Genomic DNA, 26,785 nt, shown 5'->3' with positions numbered 1-26,785 from the left:
ATGGTGAAGCAATCAGACTCTAGCTGAAATCTAGAGTGGGATGCTTAACTGACTGAGCCACCGAGGTACCCCACCAAAAACCCACTTTAGAATGAAGAAAATTTTCATTAACATCCGGTACAAAAATTGAATATAATTAAAAATGATTTTAACCAAAGAAATCACAGTATCTATATAAAACTATAAAACCAACATATAAATGATTTAAATTTAATTTCAAGTCATATCTTAAATAATGTTTTAACTTATATTTTTAAAATTATGCAATCACATTTGGACACCCAACAGGGATTTTGCAATAAAAATATACAATTGATAAATCTATAAAGTAGAGGAGGTGGCAAAGGAAGAGTCTAAGAATTCGTCCAAAAGAATACCGGAGAGAGGGGATTTACTTAACAGGTCTCAGAATGTGCTATAAAGCCAGTGCCATCTAACAGGTCTGGTGTCCTGTAAGAAGGGAAATGGAACGTGAGCCGTAGGAGAGCAGGGATCATTTGGGGTTCATGTGTATATTCTGAACGCATAGAAATTGCCCAAGAAACATTGCCTGAATTCATTTATGAAACGGATTGCAGAATTTGTACAAAGTACCTAGAAGTGGATCTTAATATACATGATTTATGAGAATTAAAAAGCATTAATTGAAATATGATACTAATACAAATCCTAAGTAATTTTTATAGTAAAATCATTCACGTTGGCACTATCTTTGTGTGTGTATTGGTGTAGGATGCGTACCACTATCTCTATGTCTATAACTAAATTACCCTAAAAGTTCCACTTGCGTGCTTTAGCACAATCATCCTCCACCCTCATCTCTAAAAATAAGTTCCCCTGGTTTTAAAACTGTAGATTTGTTTTTCCATAGGAATTCTTCAGATGCCATTAATGTTTATTTGAAATGATAATGACAATTATATACTAATATAGTTAATAACAATAATGATAATAGTAATAATAAATGTTATTTTACCTTCTCAACTCAAAGGGTCCATAGGAATTTAGACCAAATGACTATCATCATCATCATAATAGCAAAGAGATTCTGGGTACTTACTATGAGCTAAGGGCTTTATATTCATTTTTAAATTTTTTTTAAAGATTTTTTTTTAGGGTGCCTGAGTGGCTCAGTTGATTATCTGATTCTTTTTTTTTTTTTTTAAGATTTTTATTTATTTATTTGACAGAGAGAGATCTCAAGTAGGCAGAGAGGCAGGCAGAGAGAGAGGAAGGGAAGCAGGCTCCCTGCTGAGCAGAGAGCCCAGTGCGGGGCTCTAACCCAGGACCCTGAGATCATGACCTGAACTGAAGGCAGAGGCTTTAACCCACTGAGACATCCAGGCACCCCTGAGTATCTGATTCTTGATTTCAGCTCAGGTTTTGATCTCAGGGTCATGGGCTTGAGTCCTGCATTGTGTTCTGCAGAGTCTGTTTGCCCTTCTTCTGTTCCTCCCCCAACTCTTTCTCTCAAATAAATAAATAAATAATTTTTTTTTAAGTACTCTCTACACCCAATATGGGGCTTGAAACTATAGCCCTGAGATCAGGAGCTGTATGCTGTACTGACTGCGCCAGCCAGGCCACTCTCATTTTATTATTTGAGTCACACAAAGCCGTATTGAATAAATACTATTATTTGGTTTAAAACATACATAATTTGAAGCTTATAGAGATGAAATATTTTCTCAAAGACACCAAACCAGGAGGCATTAGAGGCATGCCTCAAAACCCATTTTGATATTCTCATCCATAATCTGATATTTCTACACTACAAGTTGCTGTTAGGATTAAATCAGATAATGATTATAAAGTATTTAACATGCGACCTGCTCCAAAATAAGTGCTTAGGAAACAGCTAACCCCAGCAATAACGACAAAGTCACACAGCCTTCACAGTGATGTTGCCAGGTACGATTATTAACCTCAGGTTTGCAGTTGGGAAAAAATGAGGCTCAGGGAGGTTAAGTTACCTGCTGGGTTTACACAGCTTCATGGTAAAGGCAGAGTCAACCTCAGTCATTTCTATCCAAAGCCTGTATCCTTCCTCACTGTGCAGATGTGGGTTCACCTACAACTACAGCATGGTGAGGCTTTAAGCAACACATCTTACCTTGCTGTGCCTTGGTTGAATAATCAGTATTTTTGAGAGCCATAATCTCTGCTCTATTTCTTCAGGAAGAATGTGCGAGAAAGGTGAAGGAGCTTTGAAATAAGCACATCATAATGCAGATGATTGCTTATGTTTCCCCTAGCAATCCACAAGGGGGCAGATATAACAATCAGGTCACCATTACCTCTAACAAATAGTCATTTCAGGCTTAAGAAGAGAATTGTGTGCTTTGACACATTCTCGTATAATGGTTTCATAAAATGTTTAATTTTCCTGAAAATGGGCTTTATCTGCCTGGTGAATGATTTTTGTTTCCTTATTTTCACAACATTAATGACAGAAAAGCAGAGCAAGCTTTTTTTTTTTTTTTTTTTTTTGTCATTTCGGAAGATTGATGTGGGGTGGATAATAGAGACAGAGAAAGAAAATGAATGTTTTCATGGATCCATTTTAAGCAGTCACTTGAAAGCAAAAATTGGTATCTACCAACTTCTGGGGTGCCATGAGTCTTTGCATGGAGAAGAGGACAAAGTCAATTCAGAAGATCCCAAGTCAAGGCACCTGGGTGGCTCAGTTGGTTAAGCATTTGCCTTTGGCTGAGGTCTTGATCCCAGCTTGGCAGGATCGAGCCCCGCGTTGGGCTCTGTACTCAGCTGTGAGTCTTCTTCTCCCTCCCCCTGCCCTTGCAGTCTTGCTGTCTGTCTGTCTGTCTGTCTCATTCTCAAATAAATAAAATCTTAAAGGAAAAAAAAAAAAAAAGACGATCCCAAGTTATAACCACACTACTATATCTGCCAAGGGGAAGTTTCTCTACCAACTGCCACTTGGCCGCATGGCGCTCTAGTGGTCATGAGGTCCCACTTCATTCCAAAGTCCCTCTAAATGTTTCATGTCTACTTTTTCCTGCCTCTGTAATTCTGTTTCCCAAGTATCCCTCTTGATGTATCCTGTTTGACCTCTCTCCCCTGTGTGCTCTCTCCACTTACCAAGATTCACTTCAAAAATCACAGATCCCTCCAGACTCTCTTTATCTAGTCTTGAGTGTGATATTCCTGATTTCTTCAACTGTACTTTATTTTCATTAATGACATATCATCTGTTTTGCATGGTAAGATAACCTTTTCTCATTTTGAAACTATAATAATAAAATATATCCATTTAAAATATGTAAGAAATACGTAAGTAGATTATAAATAAAAGTGCTATCAAAGTTCTTCTCATCCCACTTCCATCTGCCAAAGTACCTTGTTTTAACTTTTTTATAGTTCCCAAAATTTTTATGTGCATTTAAACGTTCCCTGTACTCTGAAGGTACTTTGAAATGAAAACCACTGTTCTGACCATGGATATATATTTTGGGTAATAACAAGGATTCTAAGGAAAAATAAAGCGAGGAAAGGGAATCAAGCTGATAAGAACAAACTCTGCCTGGGGAGGCAACACTCTTATAACAGAAACAGGATTATTCCTGGAAGTGAGTTACAGAAGCTCAGGGAAAGAAAAATTGGGGGTCTTAAGGAGTCAAAACTACTTTATAGGATCCTCATTTGTCAAGACGAGCACTGCAAAAAGGGGCAGATGTACTGAGATGGTATCTCTGGACATATAGATGAAGGTAGATAATAAGCCGGGCAATTGGGTGGTTCAGTAGTTAAGCATCTGAGTCTTGATTTTGGTTCAAGTCAGGTCATGATCTCAGGGTCATGAGATCGAGCCCCAGATCTGGTGCCATGATGGCCATGGACCTCGCTTAAGATTCTCCCTCTCCCTCTCCCTCTCCCTCTGCCCCTATTGCCACCACACCTATGCATGCATGTATACATTGTTTCTCTGTCTCTCAAGAAAGAAAGAGAGAAAGAAAGACTGGAAGGAAGGAAGGAAGGAAGGAAGGAAGGAAGGAAGGAAGGAAGGAAGGAAGGAAGGAAGGAAACACAATAAGCAACAACAAAGGAGCAGAGATGAACAGAGTGAGGGGGCCATAAGAAGGAGGTTCTCTCCATCTCTTCCATATCTCATCAGCTGTGGGCCCTGACTGTTGTAACTCAGTAGTACTTCTTGTTCCCTTTATTCTTTCAATCACATGGTACTCCAGGCCCAGTGTATTCATCTCTTGGTTATTGTTTCCTGGTTCCTTCTGTATTTGGTTAAAAAATCAATATCCATCCATGTATCATACCAGTAGTTACTCCTGAGAACTTCCCTAAACATACCACTTTCTTAACACATGTGCACACACACACACACACGCATACCTATACACACTCACACATACAGACATATATTTGTACAGACATATGAAATGAATACATATTTATATATGTATTTCAACTTTCTTTGGATATTTACATTAATTCAAAAATAATGTGCTCTTGGGACATTTTCTTAATTTTTTCTCTTTTCTTTTTTGGTAAAAACTACTGATTTAATGGAGAAGGTTGAAGACTTAACTCCATTATCACACTCATAAAACCCACCTCCGTACTCTTCTGAATAAACATCCCTTAGATTCATTACTGCACATAGGTGCCTTACAATGTGGAGAAATTTTATATTATTTAACTATGTAGATAATGCTCTCAGCTGTGACATATAATTTACTATGATTGCATTTTCTTTCTTTTCCAACTTTTCCCCTCTGTAATTGAGAATTGCTTTTCATTTACTTAGTTTTCATGTACTGTTTTATTCTGAAATTTCCCAACAAAACTAACCATAGACCTCTTACTGCAGTCAGACACCACAGTGTGGAGGTACGTGTTTAGAAATATCTCCGTCTGGAATTTTTTGACCAGCTCAATTCTGGACTTAGTTCTTCTCTAGCAGGAATTCTGAGAATTGTCTTATTCTCGTTTCTGAATTGAATCTCCTGTTCTATCTGTATTTAAAATATTTTGTGTTGTTGGAAATAATTTCCCCTCAGAATTTTGATGAGATGCTTCTGTAGTCACCTAATTTCTGTGGTGCCAATGTCATTCAGATACTTGATCGTTGTCTAAGGTGATGTGGATTCATTGAAAAGAAGAATGATGCTTCTTTTTATGAGAGAGGTTAAAGGCTCTTATTTTTCCCTGAAAATTTACACAAAAGTGTCTTGGTATGGGTATTTTTTTTTCCATTGTTTCCAAGGAAAACTTGTTGGAATCCTTCAATTTTATGGATATTTCTGAAATTTATATTCTAACCTAGCTATTTTTTTTTAATTTTACACACACACACACACACACACACAAATTCAAAGCTGATTATTTTTGAATTCTCTGATTTTTTTTAACAGAACACGCTCCAATTCAGTGAGCATACTGATCAAATGTGCATGTATATATACTCGATTATTTCCATTTCCTTTGTAACCTTCCTACCTAGTCTCTCTGCATCAATCCTTACCCATGTAGAGTGAACTCTCAATATAGCCATCAGAAGGATCCTTTAAAAATTGATCTATGTCAAAAAAAAATTGATCTATGTCTGTAGAAAAATGACTTCTTCAGCAATCAAGTCATCACTACCAAAAAGGCAAGCACTGCCAAAAGGTGTAGAGCAGAAATTGAGAAATTACCTAAAATTCTACCACTAGCAACAACGGTCATTACTATTTGGTGGCTACTGCTCCAGATCTCTCTCTAGGGATGACACAGGTATATATATTCCTATCTAGGGACTATATAGAAATACATAAATTAGTAGGAAAACAGATAAATAAAAATATGATGCTGCTATGGAGGATATTTTAAAATAAAGTGACAAATATAGTTTTACTTGAATTTAACATTAAGAAAAACATACTGAAATAAACATGAAAATATGACAAATGTCAAATGCATACTCTTTTCATCTCAAGGAGATATTAGCATCAAAAATATCTCTAGAGTTAAGGGGAAAAGTAAGAAGACATTTTAAGTTGTTAAAATCTTTAAAAAAAATAAAGGGATACATTTCTGTTTTATACCTATCTATTGACTCCCTGCTATAAGGAAGCTAGCACCCCCGTACTCTCTCCGTTTTTGTCTCCAGTCCTTGCTTTCTCAGATACTATATTATTAGTAAGGTTTAAAACACTTACATGTTCTGGCCTGAAACCACAGTTTTCACCGTTGTTTCATTTTAATTGTACATTGAGTAGGAATCTGAGTTCACCTCTGATCCTGTTCCCATGGCTTCCTCATTTTCAACTACTTAGCCATCATTTATCATTTTCTTTACCTGATTTCATCTTCCAGAAGCCTTTTGTTTTTAAAAACTTTGATAATATATTTTTTCAAACCCCATGTATTCCAGATACCATTATCACAGTATATAATCAATATAATATTATTCATGGATTTTTTTTCAATTGTTTTTCCTACTAAGTCTCTGAAGTTAGGTGTATGTTTTATCTCTACAGCCCATTTTGTTTGTTTGTTTGTTTGTTTGTTTATGTATTATTAACATATAATGTATTATTTGCTTCAGGGGTACAGACCTGTGAATCATCAGTTTTACACAATTCACAACACTCACCATAGTACATACGTTCCCCAATGTCCATGACCCAGCTACCCTATCCCTCCCCCACCCCCAGCAACCCTCAGTTTGGTTCCTGAGATTAAAGAGTCTTTTATGATTTCTCTTCCTCCCCGGTCCCATCTTTCATTTTTTCTCTCTATACCCCCCACGACCACCCACCCTGTCTGTCAAACTCCTCACATCAGAGATACCATATGATAATCATCTTTCTCTGATTGACTTACTTCACTTACCCTAATACGCTCTAGTTCTGTCCATGTCATTGCAAATGGAAGGATTTGGGGTGGTGTTGATGGCTGTGTAGTATTCCATTGTATGTATATACCATGTCTTCTTTATCCATTCATCAGTTGATGGACATCTGGGTTCTTTCCATAGTTTGGCTACTGTGGACTTTGTTACAGAGCACATTTTAGACTCACTGGCTATAGTTCAAGTGCTCAGGAGCTACAGGTGGTTAGTGGCTACAGCACTGAGAAAGCATAGCCTTAGACCTTCTACTTTCCTTTGTATCTCTTGTCCATTTCCTATCGTGGTGGAATTCTACCCAAGTGGCTTATCTCAGTGGAAGGGCTCTGTCCTCACTGGCATATCTGGGGTGTCAGCCTGTTTATCCATCTTTTTTCTGTTTGTTTTAATTTTTTACCTTGAGGTAATTGTAGATTCATGTGCATTTGTAAGAAGTAATACAGAAATTTTTCAAGGACGAGATTAAGGGATCCTCTGTGTCCTGGGTCTATCCATGCTTCAGAATTTCTATATTCTGCTTTTATACTTTTCAAACATAGGTGAGGTCATGTCACTCTTATATTTAAAACCCTACCTTAGCTCCCAGTTTACTCAGTAAAATCAGTGTCCTTTTCAAGGCTAACAAGCCATATATGTTCTGACCATTGGACACCACTCTGCTTTCTTCACCCCCTCTACCTTCAGCTCATTCTTTTCTGGCCACACCAGAACCATTCTCATCCCCACTTTTAAGAACTATGACTTTTCCCTCCGCTCACTACCATCCATCCATCCCCTTCTATGGCCTACTCCCTTACCTTCTTCAAGATTTTGCTCAAACATTACCTTCCCAGTGAAGCCTATCCTGACTACACTATTTACAATTAATTACCCTTCCCTACCAAATCAACATTCCCACTCCCTTGCCATGATGCTCACTTTATTTTCTTCTTTTCCAGGATGCTTTGGAATTTCTAACAGGCTATATAATTTACTTACTTATGTTTTTGTTTGTGTTTCTACTCCCAAAAGTAGAAAAAATATTCTTCTAGTAACATCTTCAGTTTTTTACTATACCCATTTTAGCAATTTCTTATGCAATCATCTCTACTCTGCAGGTGAGGAAACTGAGCTTCCTAGAGTTGAAAAGACTTGATCATAAGTTTGGTATTAATGAAACTGGATTTAATTTCAGGTTTCTCTGGTTCCAAAACCCACATTCTTTTGATTATTCTAAAAGGGATTCAAAGATTGTTGACTCAAAGAGCAAATGGAGCTAATATATAACTCTTGCTTCCTCCTGATGAATATCAGATCTCTTTTTTACTACTTCTTAACACAAATGATTTGTTCTGAATATAATCCTAGTGAATTTAGGCAGTGAGTAATCAACACCATTTCAATAAACTAGACATTGTCATTTTTTGAATTGCTGTCTACTTTACTCCACTTTACTGGGTAATCACCCCTCTGTCCCATAATGCTGTGAGGTTTCCCACTGTCATCAATCATTCCTCCTTCGTTCATTGTATTACAGCCTCCACTTGGGGGCCCAGCTGCCAAATAAAAGGTCGTTTAATGGGTCCTTACTCTTTTGAGCACCATCCAAAGCTTCCTCTTCAATCAGCTTCTCAGGGAGAGATCCATGTGGGGGCAAAGAGGCAGGTCACTTCAACTATGTTTCCATGGCAACCCATACATGAATGTGATCTTAGCCCACGACCTTGGACATAATGACCCTTAATCACATCCTCTATGCCCCTCAGGAGTCAGTGACTCATATGGCCATTTCCTGTGACCTGCTTTAATGGCACAACTTTCAAAAAGGTAGACTTCCTACCTCAAGCAGGCAGGGCCAATCAGCAATTACTTCAGGGCAGAAACTTAGAAAGGGTCTTTGCAGGAATGCCAGAACAGCAGTAGATAAAATATGTTACTAGAACTCGAGGTGCCAAATAGACTACACTTGTTGGAATATATCAGCTTTTAATTAATCTTGACTGAATTCAGTCTGACCTAGTTTGTTTCTCAGTCCCACACAAAGATAATGGGGATGAGACTATGGCTAAGGAGCAATCTTTGGAGGAATAAAGAATGTTGGGTTAAGTAGACAGAGGGTACATTATAAGGTCAGATATAACAGGTGTTGAAATGAGAAAGGAATTTAGGTTTGGACTCATGTCTAGAAACATAATCACAAGGAAAATAGATGTAGGCATCTTCTTTTTGGGAGACCTCCTGTTGAGCCAAGACAGAATTTGGATAACAATATTGCCTTTTACTGTGTGACTGTGTTTGCAAATGTTTGTTTTCCTATAGCTATATCTCACTCTTTATAAAATAGTGGTAATACTGGTATTCCTTCACTCAACATTTATTAAAACTCTATTGTTTGTCTTCGTAGGGATATATATGAATTAAATATATAAGTTCATAGAAAGCACTTAGTTCGGTGCCTTGTACATGGCATACCCTAAAAGTAATCATCACTGTTGTATCATTATTATTATTATTGTTGTCCAGTCCATTACAAAAAATAAATTCCTGACAGCCAGAATGCTAAAGAAGATTGCTTTAGAAGGTATAAAGCTCTCTGTCAATGGGAAAATCCTCATAGGCCATGTGGGAATGGGAAACGGGGGTAGTCGTAGTCATTGGAGGGTTCAAATGTTAAGATTATAGATTAAGTGTTAAATATAAGACTCTGAAGACTCCTTCCAGTTGCAAGGTGCCATGGTTCTGTGACATTTAGATTTTTCTCACTATTAATGGTCAAAGTGGGAGTCAGCTCCCATTTTTGTATTGTCAGTAAGTATGGAGTAACACCATAGGGTGTCACCAAAACAAACTGATAGGAAAATCCTAAGCCTTGTCTTTATGTTATCCCTAAGCCTTTACCATCTGAGACCTATAAATTCTATCTAGCTCAATGTTTCATTTGTCTGTCTTACATATGTCACCATCTACTATATCTCCACATATGCCCTTAATTCTCTTCCTTCCTGGTTTGCTTTATTCTGTATTCAATGCTCAAAAGACCAAAAAAAAAAAAAAAACCCAATATGAATGTTGAAGCCTAAATGCTATCTTATGTCCCCACAATTTCCACATGGAATGAATTTATTTTTTTCTTAATTTTTTTTATTTATTGGAGAGAGAGAAGGAGAGAGAGAAAGAGATCATGAGCAGAAGGAGGGTTAGAGGGAGGCAGGGAGCTCAATTCAGGACTTGATTCCAGGACCCTGGGATCTTGACCTGAGCTGAAGGCAGACGCTTGACATCTGAGCCATCCAGGCTCCCTGGAATGAATTTCTTATTCCCTCATGGAGATTTTCATTCATTTGGCACATAGTCCTCTACTCTGCCAGGGGCTGTGTAGGGCACCAAGAATACAGAGAGGAAGATCACCTGCCTTAAAACTATCATGGAACATTGGCTTTACTGGGAGAAGCAAATATATTTTAAAAAGTTACATAAACAATTACTTTTGCCCACTTGGAATACCATGCAGCAGTAAAAATGCAAATGGACTAAATTTATACCTGACCACATGACTACATCTCAGCTACTTAGGTGAGTGGGAAAGGAGGTATGATGTCGTATGCTTTGTTTTCTTACAATGGAAATGGTATACTTAACAATGGTAAGTATAGCAAGGAACTCTAGAAACTAAATTCAGGAGAGTGCTTACCTCAGGGTGGGATTGAAAATGAGAGTAAGAGATGGAATGTAGCAAAAGCACATAAAGACTTCAAAATTTTTAGGGAAATTTTATTTCTTACTTTGGAAGATATCTATCTATAGGTAGATAGATAGATAGATAGATAGATTTTCAGGAATAGAAAAGACCTACTAAATCTGAATCTTCAGGGTGGGTTCCCCAAATCTGTGTTTAGAGGAGTTTTCTAGAGGAATCTTATATTAGAAATATATATATTCCTCTTTGTTTTGTTGACTATTTCCTTTGCTGTACAGAAGCTTTTGATTTTGTTGAAGTCCCAAAAGTTCATTTTTGCTTTTGTTTCCTTTGCCTTTGGAGACGTATCTTGAAAGAAGTTGCTGTGGCTGATATCGAAGAGGTTACTGCCTATGTTCTCCTCTAGGATTCTGATGGATTCCTGTATCACATTGAGGTCTTTTATCTGTTCTGAGTTTATCTTTGTGTACGGTGTAAGAGAATGGTTGAGTTTCATTTTTCTACATATAGCTGTCCAGTTTCCCAAGCACCGTTTATTGAAGAGTCTGTCTTTTTTCCACTGTATATTTTTTCCTGTTTTGTCAAAGATTATTTGACCATAGAGTTGAGGGTCCATATCTGGGCTCTCTACTCTGTTCCAATGGTCTGTGTGTCTGTTTTTATGCCAGTACCATGCTTTCTTGGTGATCACAGCTTTGTAGTAAAGCTTGAAATCAGGTAACATGATGCCCCCAGTTTTATTTTTGTTTTTCAACATTTCCTTAGTGATTCGGGGTCTCTTCTGATTCCATACAAATTTTTGGATTATTTGCTCCAGCTCTTTGAAAAATACCGGTGGAATTTTTATCAGAATGGCATTAAAAGTATAGATTGCTCTAGGCAGTATAGACATTTTAACAATGTTTATTCTTCTGATCCAAGAGCATGGAATGGTCTTCTATCTTTTTGTGTCTTCTTCAATTTCTTTCATGAGTGTTCTGTAGTTCCTCGAGTATAGACCCTTTACCTCGTTGGTTAGGTTTATCCCCAGGTATCTTATGGTTCTTGGTGCTATAGTAAATGGAATCGATTCTCTAATTTCCCTTTCTGTATTTTCATTGTTAGTGTATAAAAAAGCCACTGATTTCTGAACATTGACTTTGTATTGTGCCACGTTGCTGAATTGTTGTATGAGTTCTAGTAGTTTGGGGGTGGAGTCTTTTGGGTTTCCCATATAAAGAGGCAACCCACGGAATGGGAGAAGATATTTGCAAATGACAGTATAGACAAAAGGTTGATATCCAGGATCTATAAAGAACGCCTCAAACTCAACACACACAAAACAGACAATCATATAAAAAATGGGCAGAAGATATGAACAGACACTTCTCCAATGAAGACATACAAATGGCTGTCAGACACATGAAAAAATGTTCATCATCACTTGCCCTCAGGGAGATTCAAATTAAAACCACATTGAGATAACACCTTACACCACTTAGAATGGCCAGAATTAATAAGACAGGAAACAACATGTGTTGGAGGGGATGTGGGGAAAGGGGAACCCTCTTACACTGTTGGTGGGAATGCAAGTTGGTGCAGCCACTTTGGAGAACAGCGTGGAGATTCCTCAAGAAATTAAAAATAGAGCTTCCCTATAACCCTGCAATTGCACTCCTGGGTATTTACCCCAAAGATACAGATATAGTGAAAAGGAGGGCCATCTATACCCCGATGTTTATAGCAGCAATGGCCATGGTCGCCAAACTGTGGAAAGAACCAAGATGCCCTTCAGTGGATGAATGGATAAGGAAGATGTGGTCCATATACACTATGGAGTATTATGCCTCCATCAGAAAGGATGAATACCCAACTTTTGTAGCAACATGGACAGGACTGGAAGAGATTATGCTCAGTGAAATGAGTCAAGCAGAGAGAGTCAATTATCATATGGTTTCACTTATTTGTGGAGCATAACAAATAGCATGGAGGACATGGGGAGTTAGAGAGGAGAAGGGAGTTGGGGGAAATTGGAAGGGGAGGTGAACCACGAGAGACTATGGACTCTGAAAAACAATCTGAGGGTTTTGAAGGGGCGGGGGGTGGGAGGTTGGGGGAACCAAGTGGTGGGTATTGGAGAGGGCAGGGAATGCATGGAGCACTGGGTGTGGTGCAAAAACAATGAATACTGTTACGCTGAAAATAAATTTAAAAAATTTAAAAAAAAGAAATATATATATATTCCTACAAAAAGATATTATAGATTATAAAATGTGTTTTAAAGGGCACTATAATATTAAGTCAAAGTCAGGTGTACCTGACTTGAAAGAGACCATATAACCAGAGTGCCTTTTCTGTGCCTCTGTGGAAATACCCATCAGAAGGAATTAACCAGGTAAAGTGTGAGAGTTAGTAGCAGAAAGGAAAAGTTCTCTGCTAAATGTATCTATTTCTTATTAACCACCTTGTTGCATTTTGATGTAAATTTCCAACCTGAAACCTATTCCATCTCCTCAATTGAAACAGGAAGCCCCTTAAGCAACTGAGTCTTGTTTGTCTTTGTATTTATTAAAGCACTGAGCAAAATTTTTGTTATGCTGAATTGGACACTAATAAAAGTAGACGCCTAGGACCTCATGTAACTTGAGTGTCATGAATATGTTAAATATTAGTTATATATATATATATAGTTTTTATTTATACTTGATTGACAATTAATCCAAGCTTACAAGATTTTTAAAAATTTATTATTATTATTATTTATTATTCTTACTAACTGAAATAGCAAACTTATGAGATTTTTTTTTTAAGATTTTATTTATTTATTTGACAGAGAGAGATCACGAGTAGGCAGAGAGGCAGGCAGAGAGAGAGAGAGGAGGAAGCAGTCTCCTGCTGAGCAGAGAGCCCAATGCGGGACTCGATCCCAGGACCCCGAGATCATGACCTGAGCCGAAGGCAGCGGCTTAACCCACTGAGCCACCCAGGCGCCCCAAACTTATGAGATTTTAAAAGCAGTCTTTTTTTTTTTTGACAGTTCTCCACCCTCTCTGTAACATCCAATATTTTATCTGGGTTTCCAACAAATTCATGAAGTATATCTTTGGATCATGCCCTTCCCTCCATGTGAAATATATTTTCTTTTTTTAAAAAATATTTTATTTATTTATTTGACAGACAGAGATCACAAGTAGGCAGAGAGGCAGGCAGAGAGAGGAGGAAGCAGGCTCCCTGCTGAGCAGAGAGCCCGATGTGGGGCTCATCCCAAGACCCTGGGATCATGACCTGAGCTAAAAGCAGAGGTTTAACCCACTGAGCCACCCAGGCCCCCCGTGAAATATATTTTCTTCCTCATCTTTCACCTAGGAAATTCACTCTATTCTTTAAGATTCTGCATATGCTTCTGCCTCTATCAAGTCTTTACTAATCAGTTCAGTACAAAGATGGAACTTCTTCTCATAAACTCCTTTGCAACTACATGACATCCCTTGCCATAAGATTCCTGGATACAGAGTGGTTAGCATAGTTCCTAGAATATTATAGACAACTGATACATTATAGACATTATCATTGTTAAGGGATGTTCCCTGCCCTCAAACATTGTACACCCCATCAGGAGAAGTAGCAAAGACACAGGTGCTACACAATACAGTTTAATCCAATTCTATATATATCCCACAGACTAACACATCAGTGTTTGGCACATAGCAGCTGCTCAGATATGAAAGAGGGAAATTAATAAGTAAATCTATGAAATCACCAAAATATGAATAGTGTTTGTCTAGCCCTTTGGAGATCTCAGCCTTACAGGCATCCACCTTCTACCCCAAGGGGTGGAGTTATTTATTGTTTACACAGGCTAGCTCTTTGACGAGCAAACAAAAGTCTGAGCTGGCTTCATTAAGAAGGATGGATATAAAGCAACAACATGTCTGTGCTGAGCCATTGAAAGTGAAATGGGATAATTGCCGTGGTTACAATGAGGCTGATCAAGCTGAGAGAAACAAGTTTCAAATTGTTCCAATCAGTCCTAATCCAGCAGAGTTATTAACAGTGCTCTACCCTGGTGCGACTGCATCTGCTAACTCGAGATAATGATTTATATCTCAGTTTATGAAGGTTCCAATTTGTCCTAATTCAATAAGTGAAACCCAGAAAGGCAGGCAGGAGACATAGACTGCACCATGACTGGAATCCCCATTTCATGGTCCTCTCCCCAAAGCCCCCCAGACTATGATGGCTGGCTGTGCATCTGCCTGCCAAGCACTTTCCCTTGCAGACCTAACCTGAGGCAGAGTGACACATTGGAGTAGAAGTTTTGGTCACACCCTAGGGCTGTGAAAGATATAGCAGGAAAGGATGTTTTGAACAAAACTGACAAGATAGAAGTACATAGTAGAAGTGTCTTGGAAAACCCCAAGTCTAGGAGTCCTTAATCTAGAAAATATGTACCCTAGATTAGAAAACAGTGATTCCATGAATGCTGTGTGTGTGTGTGTGTGTGTGTGTGTGTGTTGCATGTATGCAGTTTTCCCTTTTGGCAAGAAAGTCCAGAACGTTCATCAGATCCCAAATTGTTCTTGTGACCTAACAAAGTTATGAACCATTGACCGGTCTGACCCACTCACTGCAAAAAGCAAAGCAGAAAGTGGAATGTTAAGATAGTTTCCCTTCATCACTATTAGCAAGAAGGGACTGTGAATAGAATACAGGAGTCCCTAAGATAACCCGAAACTAATGTATGTGTTTGACCTCAGAACAAAAATATGACTTCAGCCAAGTATGATTTCTTGAACACCACTTCTTCTCACCCAATCCTTCCATTCTATGGCGATGCTGCTCCCATTCAGGCAGTCATCGGTCTTTGTCATATCTAAACATATCCTCTGTGAAAGGTCTACCAACAGGCAGAAAGACAATATGGTACCATGAAAAAGATCCTGCACTTGCTTTAGTTTCTAGTATAGTCAGGCATGGATTGATGCAGACAAAGTACATATTTCTTGAACCAGGTAATAAGCTGAACACCACAAAACATTGCCAGCAGACCTCATTGAGATTCATTTCAACTATCAGAAAAATTAAGAGACTGGTCTTTGTTATATTTCAGATCCCTTTGTTTTAATATTTCATGATAATGACAACCATTTTCTTGATATCTAATTTCCCACTATTAAATGAAAGCTTTACGTGCTCCTTTTCAACGGATTTCTAAAATGTCCTCTGAAACAGGCCAAAGTTTAGGCTCTGAAGGTCCAAAGGTAAAACTAAAAATGGATTTTTCTCCAAAGAATCTCACAGTCTATGGAAAAAGACCGATATGTAGACAAAAGTGAAGAAGTGTACTGACAACTTATGAGGTCACAGATTGAGTGGAGTGTTAAGATAGTACAGAGGAAGAAGCTATGAGTAATTGGGGGGGGGGGCAATAACAGAGGTGGGAGATTAGCATTAACTCAGTCATGAGAGTAAGTTAAGTATGAATTTACCAGACATAGCAGTGGACAGGATATCCTTATGACTAACATGACTTGAGCAAAGGAATGACATTGTGAAAGATCGTGACACATCACTGGAATGGTAAATAACACAGCATCATCCTAAGATATTGCTCAGCACTTAATGAAAGCTCAATAAATGTGTTGAGTTAATGAGAAAATAAATGGATAAATAGAATTAGTAGTAATAGCTAACATTTATTGAATTATTATCAGTGTTGGACTCAATACTAAATATTTTCCAAGTGTTATATCACTCAGTTTCCCACAACAGTCATATGAGATAAACATTGTTATGATTCTCATTTATAAATGAATTTATAGAAGCTCATGGAGGCAGAGGAATTTATCCAAGGTCACATAGCTAGTATCAGGTCCAGAACTGGGTTATGTTATGGCTTCCTGACTTTAAATTCAGGCACCTAATTTATTCACTTTGAAGTATAAGATGCATTGGAAAAGGAGAGTGGAATGAGGAATACCTGGGAAGATGAATTACAGTCACATTGTGGAGGACTTTGAACACCATACTCAAAGAATTTGGAATTTGGATTTCATTCTCTCAGCAAAGGAGAGCCATTTAGAGTTTTTCAAGCCCAGGGAAGGCAAGATCTAAGCTGTGTTTTTGAAAGACAGCTGGAGGGTTTTGACACATAGGCTGAAATGTCATGAGTCTATATGGTGCAGAACCATTAGGGAGACACATAAATAAATAATCTTCTGCATATTATTCTGCACACTGCTTTTATTTTAGCAAAAACAGAGCATGCGTATAGTTACACATCAACACATCTACAACTGCCTTGAACACCATTGTTTTTGGATAAATGTATTTTCATTAAAAGCTATTTTAGGGGTGCTTGGGTGGCTGAGTTGGTTAAGCAACTGCTTTCAGCTCAGGCCATGATCCCAGAGTCCTGGGATCGAGCCCCATGTCAGGCTTAGCAGGGAGCCTACTTCTCCCTCTTCCTCTACCTACTACTCCACCTGCTTGTGCTCTCTATCTCTGTCAAATAAATAAAATTTTTTAGAAAGGAATTTTAAAAGTAAGAGGTATAAAAAATATAATCCTAACCCAAGATGCTCATTATGCACTTTCCAATTGTGAAGTCATGATTCAACTTATTTTCACTTACAGCCCCCACTTTCCACTATATTTTGAAACAAATTCTATTCCTGACTTTACATAATTTACTCAACCAATATAAAACAAGAACTTATTATTGAAAAAATATACTATTACTACAATTGGTAAACATAACTTTAGTCTTTTAATATAATACAATATCCAATATAGTGTTCTAATGTCCTACCTCTGTCATTTTGAATGACTGGGGATGGTTATACAGTATTTCACGTAACCAACCTCTATTAATGGATATATATGGTATTTACAATGTCCCAAAGCTCAAAAGAGACAACTCAGAAACATTATGGCTATGAAATTCCTATTTTCTTTAGCGACACAAGTCTGGTATTTTATTAGTATTCTTGGGACATTTTGATATTGACTAGTGGAAGTTTCACGTTATCTGTGTCTGTCCTCATTTTTCCTCACCTAATCTAGATTCTTGAAAGTAGAATTCCTTAAACTATAGTCCAGGCCAAATTCCACCTGCCTATTTCTTTGTGCTATTAAGCCTAGCAATGGCTTTGGCATTTTAAAGCTTTGACATATATCAAAAGAATAGTTTGTTGTAATAAGTGAAAATTATATGAAATTTGAATTTCACTGTCCATTAGCAGTTTTATTTTAAATCAGCACAACCACACTCTTGTATGTGTTGTTTAGGCCTGCTTTTGTGCTAAGACACCTGAGCTGGGTGGTTGCCACAGAGACCTTATAGTGTACAAGATCCTACATAATATCTTTCATTTTGTCTCTAGACACACAGGGCTTAATATATATATATTTTTTTATTTTATTTATCTATTTGACAGAGAAAGAGACAGCAAGAGAGGGAACACAAGCAGGGGGAGTGGGAGCGGGAGAAGCAGGCTTCCTGCTGGGCAAAGGGCTCCATGCAGATTTGGTCCCAGAACCCTGGGATCATGACCTGAGCTGATAGCAGATACTTAATGACTGAGCCACCCAGGCACCCCAGGGCTTAATGTCTTACTGTTGATAAGATTCCTCTAGATTTGGGGAGCCCACCCTGAAGATTCAGATTTAGTAGATCTGGTCTAGAGCCATGAGTTTGAATTTTTTACAAGCTCCCGGATGAGGCTGATACTGCTGGTCAGGAGCTACACACTCTGAGCAGAGCTTCAAGGCAACAGAAATGGCGAGACTGTCCTGATCAATCCCTCACTGAATCCCCTTCATAGTACCTTGCCCAGGGGTCTTATCCTCACCCCGTATCTACTCAGCTATCACATGAGGAAGGGCAGCCTGACAGAAGCAGGTCACATTAACCAGGCAGATATTTATTCATTAGATGCATATCACACCTTTACTCTGAGTCTGGATCCTAAGCTTAAAATATAGATAATTATCCAGTCACAAAAATAACCACTCTGCATTGAGCCTTTAAACAAAATGAGGGAGGAGGGCCTGATGCACGCTGAAGGTATGAGAGAAAAACCAAAAAAAGTTAATAAAGAAAGCCTCTATTTTAGAAAACTTGAATGTCAATGTTCTAAAATAGAATATTTTACCCCCATCTCCTCTCTGCTCTGAATCTGATGTGCTTTTCCGTCTGCATTGCTGTTCTGGGTAACACTGCCACGTTAACCTTGAGAATCAGTGTGACTTGAGAAGAAAAGTATGGTCTTTGTAGAGACAGAATGAATCTCGGCTTTGCTCCTCCCAGACATGTGAATTTGGAAAAGCGATCTAAATGGTCTGAGGTGAGGTGCTAGAGTGATCAGCTTGCCTCCATTTGCCCAAGACATGCCCCCCTTTTTAGTAGAGAAAGCTACATCCCCCCTTTATAGCAGAGAAAGCTCATGTCTCAGGAATCCCTTAGTCTTGGGAAAACTGGAGGGCTTGATCACTCCAGTTGCCACATCTATTAAGAATCAAAAACAAGAGGTGCCTGGGTGGCTCAGTGGGTTAAGCTGCTGGCTTCAGCTTAGGTCATGATCTCAGGGTCCTGGGATCGAGCCCCACATCGGGCTCTCTGCTCAGCAGGGAGCCTGCTTCCTCCTCTCTCTCTGCCCGCCTCTCTGCCCGCTTGTCATCTCTCTCTGTCAAATAAATAAATAAAATCTTAAAAAAAAATTAAAAAAAAAAGAACCAAAAACAAAACAAAGAAGCAACCAGTCATATTGGCTAGTGTATAGGGTTGGTATGAGGGTAAAAAACACAGCACTAGGCACTGAGTGAAACCATTATTGAAGGTAGGTCTACTTCCTCTGTCCCCAGAAACCAACTACGAGTTCTGCTGTCTTACTTGAGTTCTCCCCTTTCTGAAAAAAACCTACATTCCCCTCATCCTCTAATCTCTGCAGATTGGTTTTATTGTTTTATTATGTTTTGTTTTGTTGTTGTTCTTTTTAATTTATTTATTTAGCTCCTACCATCCTGGGTCTACACCTCCCCTGCCTCTGTCAAGAGTCTCGCATGACTTTAGGCTAGGTCCTTAAGTGAGGTGTTTAGTTGCTCTTCCCACCTAGAATTCTCTACCTTTCCAGTACATCTTAAAGAGAACCCCCTCTGAACTGTCAGTCAAAGTACAATATTTGAGAGTTATACCTCCTTCTATGACTCTCTTTTGTCTACCCGCCTAAAACTGAAGCCCCAACTCCTTCATAGGCCACTCAGAGTTAGAGATTACCTCCTTCAACGTCTTTAAACTCCTGCCAGCAGCGTACACTCCATTCTTAGTAATACATTTGCTATTTCCCACATAGCCTCAGAACTTAAATAAAGGTATGTGTGTGTATGCGCATATTATTACAGTTGCAAAGCTCGGGTTTACTAGGATCTTCTTAAGACCAGAAAGATTGAGTAAATAAAAGTGTACCAGTCTTCTCCAATCCTCTTTTATACTCTGTCTTTGTTTGTTTTCCCTTGACCTTGCTTATTCAAGCCTGGTCCTATTTTACCTGAATCCTCAACCTTTGCTTAGCTTGCAAGGCTATAGTGCTGTGTTAGCCGGTTACACAGTCACATTTGCTTTTCTTTCTATCTTGTCTCTTCTAATCAGCTGCTCCACTAGCTGGAGGTTGGCATAAAGAAGGCGTGCTAAGTGCACATCTGTTCACATCTGGCACATAAAGGGCTGCGGGTCGCATTTATACAGGCAGCGCATCTGACTTCACAGCAGTCTAAGGAAAGAAAAAAACAAAACTCTGGCCTCAAAGTTCTCTGTATTTGATCAACCGCAGTAATTGGGGCATGTCCAGCTGGCATTCATCTTGACACCGGGAATAAAGAATGAGGTAGGTTAGGATTGGGAGCTGGCCATTGCCAAGACTTTACCTCCTTTGAGTTCCTTCTGGACTTGGGCATAACCTAGTGAGAGAGACTTACCTATCTCATCATCTTAAAATGTCCCTTCTCTCAGTTTGCTGAGACCAGTGACTATCGGACCACAGTTTCTAAGCGACAATCTTAACTTCCCCCAGCTTGCAAGCATTAACAAAAGCAGGCCAGTGTTATTAGAGAAACAGGCATTTTTGATTGGCTTTCCTCACTCTGGTCATGGGTCTGAAATAACAGATTGGAGAATGGAAGCCAAGGTTTTGGGTCCTATTGGGAAGGTCACAGCCTCCCTCTGATTTATTGGGAGCTGGCTGCTGGGACCAAGCATCAAGGTGACACCTTGGAAAGTAACCAGAAAAATACAGGCTGGTATAGATGGAGTCCAAAATAGATGATAGATTCTCATCGTTTGAGATTATTGCATTACAGAAAAGGAAATGTCACTTGTCTGTAAATGCTTTTCTTGGACAAATTTTGAAGGGACCAGATAAAAATCTATTGGATTAATTAAGAATCTATAAGAATAAATATTTTCTAAGGCACATTTTAATCTTGACAGTTCTGTGATATTAGGGTTTTTTTTTTTCTACCAATATATCTCTATTCCCCAAATTCAATTGTTTCTTACTTTGTATCCAGTAACAGTCTGTATTCATTCTTCCCTCTGCTGCTTCCCCCAGTTGGACTTTTCAACAGACAGCTGAACGCCATAGAATATGACTTGAGCAATAAAAGACAGGACCACATATACCTTCCTCAGGTAGTCCCAGTGTCTGACATTTCACCGTTAAAGATTTTTTTTTTTCTTTTTACTTGGAAAGTCTGGTCCATGGTTGTCCCCATAACTTAGTAGGCATCAGACATCAAATCCAGGGTCTTTTCAACCATTTTGTCTTCCAACTATACCAAAAGATTGAGTACTCAATATTATACAGAACCAGTGAGTCTAGATCAGGAAGTTGATGACCTCAATGGACAATGATGCCACACTCCAACCTCTTGTTTGATTAGACTAGTGATCAATGCTATTTGAACTACAGCCATAGAGAAAATGAATCAATGAGAGATATGACTTCTGTCCTCTGTCCTTAAGAGTGTACGGGTACTAAAAACTAACCAATAATTCAAGCCAAAGAACAATATAAGTATGTGGTTATATAGAATTCCAGAAGAGAATGGGGAGAGGTCAGAAAATACTTATTGGAGAAGGGGAGTATGAAGTGAGACTTAATTACATTTAAATGGTGAGAAGCTTCAGAGAGGCTATCATTACCCAGGATTTCACCAAGGAGCACATAAGGAGATCACCTACTTCATGATACCAAAAACACAAGTGACAAAAACAAAAATAGACCAGTAGGACTACATTAAAATAAAAAGTGTCTGCATAACAAAGAAAACAACAGGATTTAAAAAAAAAAAAAAAGACCTAAGGAACAGGAGACAGTATTTGCAAAACACATACCTAATAAGGGGTTAGTATCCAAAATATATAAGGAACTCCAACAATACAGGAGCAAAAAAATCCCAAATAACTTGATTTAAAAATGGACAAAGGACTTCATTAGACATTTCTCCAAAGAAGACATACAAATGGCCAACAGGTATATGAAAAAGTACTCAACATCACTAATTATCAGGGATAAGCAAATCAAAACCACGGGATCTATCACCTAACACTTATGACCATTACTATACAAAAACAAAAAGAAGTGCTAGAGAAGATATTGGAGAACAAGATCCCTTGTACATTGTTGGTAGGAATGTGAAACAGCTCAGCTACTATGGAAAACAGTATGGCAAGTCCTTTTTTTTTCCCCCTAAAGATTTTATTTATTTATTTGTCAGACAGAGAGGGAAAGGAAAGTGCACAAGCAAGGGGAGAATCAGGCAGAGGGAGAGAGAGAAGCAGGCTCCCCACTGAGCAAGGAGCCTCACAGGGGCTTGATCCCATGAGCCTAGGATCATGAGCTGAGCTGAAGGCAGGAGCTTAAATGACTGAGCCACCCAGATGCCCCTTCGAATCTTTAAACATTTCAATGAGAAGTATCACAGGATCCAGTAATCCCTGTATATATCCAAAAAGAATTGACATCAGGATATTGAAGAGATATTAGTACTTTTGCATTCATTTCAACGTTATTCACAATAGCTGAGATATGGAATGAATCTAATGTCTGCTAACTGATGAAGAGATAAAGAGAATGTGTTATATACATACCGTGTTAGATTATTCCGTATTAAAAGAGAAGGCAGTCCCGCCATAGGTGATGACAGAAATGAACCTAGAAAACATCATATACTATGTGAAATTAGGCAGTTATGGAAGGACAAATGCTGTACAATTCCACTTAAATGATGTATTTAAGATAAACTCATAAAAACTGTAAAATGGTAGTTGCCAGGGGCTAGAAGGATGCAGATATTTATTCAATGGGTATAGAGTTTCAGTTACGCAAGATGAAAAAGGGCTAGAGATCTTTGTACAACATTGTACCCACAGTTAACAATATTGTGTTTTGCACTTTAAAGTTTAAAAGGGTGGATCTCATGTTGTGCTCCTACTGCAATAAAAAATTAATGTCAGTGTTGCTATGAGAATAAATTGTAAAAGTTCTCCTCACAAGAAGAAAAAAAAAGTAACTATGTGAGGTGATGTTAACTAAATTTATTGTGATCATTTTGTAATATATGCATATATCAAATCATAATGCTCTACACCTTAGATTAATACAATATTATATGTCAATTACAGCGCAGTAAAAGTGGGAAACATGCCGATGGGATGTAAATACACAAGTTGGAGGATATGGTTTTTAGGACCAATGCCACCACTTTACTGTTTCTGAAAACTGACTGTACTATGTTGTAACTTTTTTTTATCCTGAACATGGAAATAATGATGCAATATCTTTGTGAATATTTTAGGGAGACATTAAATAGAACACAGTTAAAATGTAAATTTTAAAAGTAGAGCACTCTACAAATGTGGACTTAGTGGCTAAATATAAAATCCCTGGAATCAAACTGTTTTATGTATTAAATTACTTTTCTTAACTGAAATATAACTGACACATAGAAAAATACACAGTGCACAATCTTTTATGTACAAATAGATGAATGAAGATCTTTTATGTATCAAGAAGAAAGTAGAGAGAGCTCATTAGGTGGATGGGGCAAAGAGACTTAAGTAGACATTTCAAAATAGCAGATGTGTTCAAGCTCATTAGCTATTAAGGGAATAAATATTAAAACCACAAAATGATACCACTACACAGGTGCCACTCTCACTAAAATAAGAAGAATATGCAATATTGATATTAGTAAAGATGAAGAAACACTGGAACTTGTGTCCATAGCTGATGAAGGTGTACATTGTTACAACTACTTTGAAAAACTGTTTAACAGGGTTTACTAAAGCTGATCATATGCATAGCATACCCTATGACCCAGCAATTCCAGTTTTAGGAAATGTATACATTTACACACTCCCAAAAGACACATAAAATAATATTTATAGCAGTAGAAATATTTTAAACCTCAATGCTTCAAAAATACCCAACAGCAATAGAATCATCAAAGTATGGTACATTCATATAATAGGATATTATGTGGCAATCCATAAAGTACTGCCTGGACAAAGGTGCCTGGGCAGCTCAGTCAGTTAAGCATCTGCCTTAGGCTCAAGTCATGATCCCAGGGTCCAGGGATAGAGCCCGGCATCGGGCTCCCTGCTAGGCAGGAAGCCTGCTTCTCTCTCTCCCACTCCCCCTACTTGTGTTCCCTCTCTCGCCATCTCTCTCTGTCAAATAAATAAATAAAATCTTTAAATTAAAAAAAAAGAAGAAGGTACTGCTAGATACAACAGAGAAGAATCTCTAAAAAAAATAGTAGTAATAATTAATTAACTCAGGGAAAAAAGCCAGATATAGGGGATAGCTTGCTGTATAGTAACCATTTACGTAAAGTTCAAAAATAACTGATGTGCTAGTTATGTTCAATCTTTGATCTTGGAATTGGTTTTATCTTTTCTACATTTGGTTTAATTTTGTAAATTCAAACTGGCTTTTAAATCTCAGCTTTAACTCCTATCAATTGTGTATATTTGGGCATATTTTTAACTGGGCTGTTTTCTAAACTTCACTGGACCATTGAAGTACTAGATGATATATGTCAGGCATGTATACTATATTGTTTCCAATGATTTATTAAGTGCTTAATGGCCATGAGCCTCATAATCAATATTATAACATATAAAGTGTGTTAAAGAAAGTACTTCTTCTATAGGGTTGTTATGAATAGTCTACGGAATGGTCAAAACACAATTACTAGTACATAATAAATTATCAAAAAAATTGTAAATTTGTATGATTATGATGATGATTAAGAAAACTTGGATTTACACCATTCCTGAGCATTTCCATGCATAGAAGTTGAAGCATGACAGCCAGCCTTGGCGTGTTGAGGAGCACCCCCAAAGTTAAGCATGTCTGAATCCTTAGGGTGGTACTGTGTTTGGTGACACCACTGCTAGCACGGCACAGCACCCTTGGCCCTGACTCTTCCCCTCTCACTCTGCTGTGAGCATGTCTGTGGTCCCTTCCAGCTCTGCTTGCAAAGTGCTGCTCAGGCACAAAACATTTGATCTCTAGCCATGGGGGGCTATGAAAACAGAAGACATTAAATATTTACCAGGATCATCTATTTGGGCTTTTATTTTTCTTAAAACTTATTTGCAGGGGAGCCTGGCTCAGTGGGTTAAGCCTCTGCCTTCAGCTCAGGTCATGATACCGGGGTCCGGGGATTGAGCCCCACATCAGGCTCTCTGCTCAGCAGGGATCCTGCTTCCTCCTCTCTCTCTGCCTGCCTCTCTGCCTACTTGTGATCTCCGTCTGTCAAAAAATAAATAAAATCTTAAAAAAAAAAAAAAAACACACACAAAGACAAAACTTATTTGCAGGCCAGCCAGGGAAAGCAGAACGTGGTGTTATGTGAGTGGCTGCTGAGCGACAGGCTAACCTTGGAATCAGGCAGAACTGGCCTCGTGCCCTGCCACAACCACTTACCACATTACGTGGGTCAAGTCACTTAAATCCTCCCAGCCTTGTCTTGTTTGTCTGTAAAATGAGGGTAATAATAGGGGAGCTTGGCTGGCTCAGTTGGTTGAGTGTCTGTCTTTGGCTCAGGTCATGATCCCAGGGTCCTGGGATGGAGACCCATCAGGCTCCTTGCTTGACAGGAGTCTGCCTCTCCCTCTCCCTCTGCCTGCTGCTCCCCTTGCTTGTGCTTGTGCACTCACTCTCTCTCTTTGTCAAATAAATAAATAAAATCTTTAAAATATGAGGGTAATAATAATAATAATAATACCTATTTAGGATTATCATGGGAATTAGATGAAATCATATATTTAAAACTTTCACAATTCCTGGTGTGTATATTTAATAAATGGTAATTCTTAATTTTATTTCCTTTTTTCTTTGTTTTCACTATATTCTTTTTTTTAAAAAAATCTTTAGGTTTATTTATTTTTAAGTAATCTTTACATCCCATATGGGGTCGAAACTCACGACCCCGAGACAAACATTTGCAAGCCCTTCCAACTGAGCAGACCAGGTGCCCCTATATTCTTTTTTATTACAGAGGTATATAATTCATGTTTCAAAAAGTTTGCTATTTTATAATGATTTTGTGTTTTTTAGTATGGTCACGGGTGGTAAGTCATCATTATTATGCAATTCCAGAACATTTCATAATCCACCCTTAAAAGAAACCTTATACCTATAAGTACACACTTCCACACTCCTTTATTCCGCTTCCCTTCAGCCCCTGGCCATCATGAATCTCCTTCCTGTCTCTCTGAATTTTTCTGTTCTAGATATTTCATAGAAATAAGAATTCTATAATATGTGTCCTTTCCTTTCTGACTTTTGTGACATAGCATAACATTTTCAAGGTTCATTCATGTTGTAGCATGTGTCAATACCTTGTTTCTTGTGAGCATCTAATACTCCATTGTATGGATATACCATTTTTTAAATAATTTTGACTATGTTTTTGTCTTTTTTGAAAAAAATTATTTATTTATTTTCAGCATAACAGTATTCATTATTTTTTCACCACACCCAGTGCTCCATGCAATCCGTGCCCTCTATAATACCCACCACCTGGTACCCCAACCTCCCACCCCCTGCCCCTTCAAACCTCTCAGATTGTTTTTCAGAGTCCATAGTCTCTCATGGTTCACCTCCCCTTCCAATTTCCCCCAACTCCCTTCTCCTCTCTAACTCCCCATGTCCTCCATGCTATTTGTTATGCTCCACAAATAAGTGAAACCATAT

Source organism: Mustela nigripes, chromosome 9, assembly GCF_022355385.1.
Source record: "Mustela nigripes isolate SB6536 chromosome 9, MUSNIG.SB6536, whole genome shotgun sequence".
NCBI lineage: Eukaryota > Metazoa > Chordata > Mammalia > Carnivora > Mustelidae > Mustela > Mustela nigripes.
Note: the sequence above shows the minus strand (reverse complement) of the source record.